This window comes from Mustela nivalis, assembly GCF_964662115.1.
Source record: "Mustela nivalis genome assembly, contig: HAP1_SCAFFOLD_53, whole genome shotgun sequence".
Classification (NCBI taxonomy): Eukaryota; Metazoa; Chordata; class Mammalia; order Carnivora; family Mustelidae; genus Mustela; species Mustela nivalis.
The window spans coordinates 1,201,996-1,206,629 of record NW_028136539.1 but is presented as its reverse complement, the minus strand read 5'-3'; positions in this window follow the sequence as shown (position 1 = coordinate 1,206,629).

Genomic DNA, 4,634 nt, shown 5'->3' with positions numbered 1-4,634 from the left:
ATGTAAGGCATCATCCTGGACTTTGTGGAAAACACACAAAGGAGTAAGAAGTGGCCCTTCAAGAAACATATACAATATCAAGGTTTAACATGAAGCAGCATGTCTTCTCTAATTAAAAAAAAAAAAACATTGTACCAACTGACTTTACTGAAACTTTATATTTATTGCTCTCATTTTAGGTCATAGTGTCCTTCTGCATGCAGGCTGCTATAACGGACATGATATAGACTTAATAGCTTATAAAGAACAGGAATTTATTTCTCACAGTTCTAGAACGGAGAAGTTCAAGATTAAGGAATGGGCAGATCCAGGGAGAGCCCACTTCCTCATAGATGGCTATCTTCTCACTGTAAACGTACATGATGAATGAATCAAGAGAACTCACTGGGGTCTCCTTTAAAAGGACTGTAATCCCACTTATGACCTAATCACCTCCCAAAGGCCCCTAAGTTTTAATACTATCACTTCCAGAGTTAGATTCCATAATATGATTTTGGGAGACATAAACATTCACACCATAGTATATATAAACAAAAAAAGACACAAAAACAACAAACAAAAAAATTATTTTAACTACCTATTATTTTCAACTACATAAACTTTTAATTTGTTTCTATATAATATTAAATAACTCATTTGAGTGATTCACTTATATCCAATGCATCTGAGTGCAATTAAATTTGCTTACCCAGCATATCCAGAAGCATATTTCTTCAGACTATCTCATTCCCCACCTTACAGGATTTACCACAATTAGAAGACATGGGATAGAGGATAGATAGATAGATGTATACATAAACACACTTGTACATACCCATATGCATATTTTTTCCTGTTAATGATACTCATGCAAATAAAATTTAAGCTCAAGGAAACCTGTCTTGTGTGTTACTTAATATCCAGTTTTTAGTCAACATCCAAAAACAAATAATCCAATAAAACCATGGACAGAAGACATGAACAAGTGTTTCCCCAAAGAACACATTCAAATGTTCAGTAGATACATGATGTGGTATATATGTTCAATGGAATACTATGCAGCCATCAAAAAAAATGAAATCCTGCTATTTGTGATGACGTGGATGGAACTAGAGGGTATTATGCTTGGCGAAATAAATCAATCTGAGAAAGACAACTATCATATGATCTCCCTGATATGATGAAGTGGAGATGCAACATAGGCAGTTTCGGGCATACGAAAAGAAAAATGAAAAAAGATGGTATTAGGAGGGAGACAAACCATAAAAGACTGAATCTCAAAAACAGACTGAGGGTTGCTGGGGGGAGGTGCATTGGGAGAGGATGGTGGGGGTATGGACATTGGAGAGGGCAGGTGCTATGGTGAGTGATGGTGAGTGCTGTGAAATGTGTAAACCTGGTGATTCACAGACCTGTACCCCTAGGGATTAAAACACATTATATAAAAAATTTTAAAAAATAATTTAAAAAACCCATTAAAGAAAAAACACAGATTGCAAGCCCCGAGCTAATCTCATATTCAATCAAAACTTTTGAAAGTTTTCCCCTTAAAGATCAGAAGAAAGACAAGTGTGTCCATTTTCACTACTCTCATTTGACACAGTAGTGGATGTCCTAGCCAGAGAAACAAGGAACACATAGAAATAAGAGACTCCAAAAAAAAAAAAAAAAAGGAAGAAGTAAAATTTTCTTTTTTTGGATAACATGAACTTACATGTTAAAAAATCCTAAAAAATTCACAAAAAATTTGAATAAACAAATTTAGTAAAATTACCAAATACAAGATCAATATATAAAAGAAAAGAATTTTGTTTTGTTTCTTTTTTTTTTTATGGACTGCTTCCCAGTTTGTCATGTCATCCTTGTTCAGTGATCACGCTAATCTTCTCTGCACCATTCCAATTTTAGTATATGTGCTGCCAAAGTAAGCACAAGACAGGAGCATTTTAACATTCTAATGATGAACTATCTGAAAAAATAAAGAAAACAATCTAATTCACAATAGCATCAAAAATAATAAAATACTTAGGAATAGATTTAACTAAGAAGATGAAAGATCTGTACTCCATAAACTATGACATTGATAAAGAAATTGAAGGTGACAGAAATGGAAAGATAGCTCATATTTATGAATGGTAAGAATTAACATTGTTAAAATGTCCATACTACCGTAAACCATCTGTAAATCCAATTCCTGTCAAAAATCCAATGTTAGGGGCGCCTGGGTGGCTCAGTGGGTTAAGCCGCTGCCTTCAGCTCTGGCCATGATCCCAGGGTCCTGGGATCAAGCCACGCATCAGGCTCTCTGCTCAGCAGGAAGCCTGCTTCCTCTTCTCTCTCTGCCTGCCTCTCTGCCTGCTTGTCATCTCTCTCTGTCAAATAAATAAATTAAAAATCTTAAAAAAAACCCCAATATTATTGTTTTACAGAAGTAAGTAAAGAATCCTAAAGTTTATATGAGACCATGAAAGACAACAAATAATCAAAGCAGTTCTGAGAAAGAATGAAGAAGGGAGATTACACTTCTTGATTTGAAACTATACTACAAAGCCCTCATGCTCAAAACAATAAAGTATACTGGCATAAAAACAGACCAATAAACAAGTAGAACAGAATTGAGAGTCCAGAAATAAATCCTTTCATACAGTCACCTAATATTTGACAGGGGCCAACATATGTAATGGGGAAAGATAGTCTGTTCAATAAATGATATTTAAAACTGAATAGTCACATAAACAGTATGAAAAGGGAACCTTATATCACTCATAAGTCTGAACTTGAAATAGATTAAAGACTTAAAGGTGATGCATGAAACTAAATTTCCTAAAGGAAAACATAGGAAAAATTCTCCTTGACATTGGTCTTGCCAATAGTTTTTTGGATACCAGACCAAAAACACAAGCAAAAAAAGCAAAAATAAATAAATGGTATTACATCAAACTAACGTTTCTGCATTGCCAAAAAAAGGGAGAGAGAATGAAAACACAATCCACAGAATGTAAGAAAATACTTATGAATCTTATATCTGAAAAGAGGTTAATAACCAACAGATACAAATAGAAAAAAATATATGATTAAAAAAATAGCAAAAGGATCTCAATAGACTTTTTTTTCAAAAAAGTTATATAAATGACCAACAGGAGCATTAAAAAGTGCTCAACGTAAAAATCTCAGGGCAAAGTCCTTATGTTGTTGTTGTTGTTGTTTACCTCTGAAAAACACAGCAAGATATTAGAATATATACTACCAAAAAATTGAAACTAACCAATTTTGGTAAATATTGGGGAAAATGGGGAACTTATGCACTGTAATAGGGATATAAATTTGTATGGAAAACAGTATGGAGATTATTCATATTATTAAAAGTAAAATTACCATATGATTCAGTAATCCCACTTCTAGGTATCTATCTAAAGAAAACGAAGTTCACTGTTCAAAGACATATCTGCACTCTTATGTTTATTATAAAATTATTAACTCTAAGCAAGAGATGGAAATAACTTCAGTATCCATTAATGGATGAATGAGTAAAATAAGTATGGTAAATATATACTACGGAATACTACTTAACCATGAAAAATTAAGAAATACTGCCATTTACAACAGCATGGATGGATCTTGAAGGTATTATTCTAAGTGAAATATTTTCAAAGATTTTATATATTTTTTTAATTTATGTATTATGATATCCCTTACATACAGAATCTGAGGAAAAGGAAAACTAATGGAAACTTAGAGTTGAGTTGACAAGGGGTGAACCTGGGGTGGAGTAAGATGGTCAAAGGGTGCAAACTTGCAACTATAATATGAAAAAGTTCTGGGGATCTAATGTACAGCATGATGATCATAGTTAATAAGATATACATACTTTTTTTTATTGTGCTTCCCTTTAATAAACTTTGCATATATCACATTCTTACAAGTTGAAAGTTTATAGCAATCTTGTATAAAAGAGGTCTGCTGCCACCATTTTTCTAACAACATTTGTTCATTTTGTGTCTCTTTGTCACATGTTGGTAATTCTTGCAATATATCAAGTTTTTTCATTATTATTGTATTTGTTATGGTGATCTGTGATCAGTAATTATGACCCACTGAAAACTCAGAACTAGTGTACTTAAGGTATATACATTGATTTTCTTTAAAAACATAATGCTTTTGAACAGTGCAGTATAGTTTTTATTTTTTATATGCACTGGGAAACATAATTTTTTATATGCACTGGGAAACCAAAAAATATAATAATTTGACTTAGTTTATTGAGATAATCACTTTATTGAGGCAGTCTGGAACAAAACCCACAAGACCTCTGAAGTTTATCTCTACTATACTATATACATAAAAGTTGCTAAGAGAGTAGATCTTAAAATTCCTTACGATACATGCATAAAAAACAGTGGCAACTATACGAGATAGTAGATGTATTAACATTTTTGTGTAGATTATATTGCAATAAAGATGTATACCAATTTATCAAATTGTACAAAATTTACACAATGTTAAAAGTTTGCAATGTTATAAGAAATCATTTCTTAAATTTACAAATATGTCGATTTTTTTCAATAAAGCTGGAAAAAACTTTTTGTAGAATTAATCTATTTTTCAAAAAAGGAAGTAAGGCAGTAGAAACTGCAACTAACTCTGAAATAATAGAA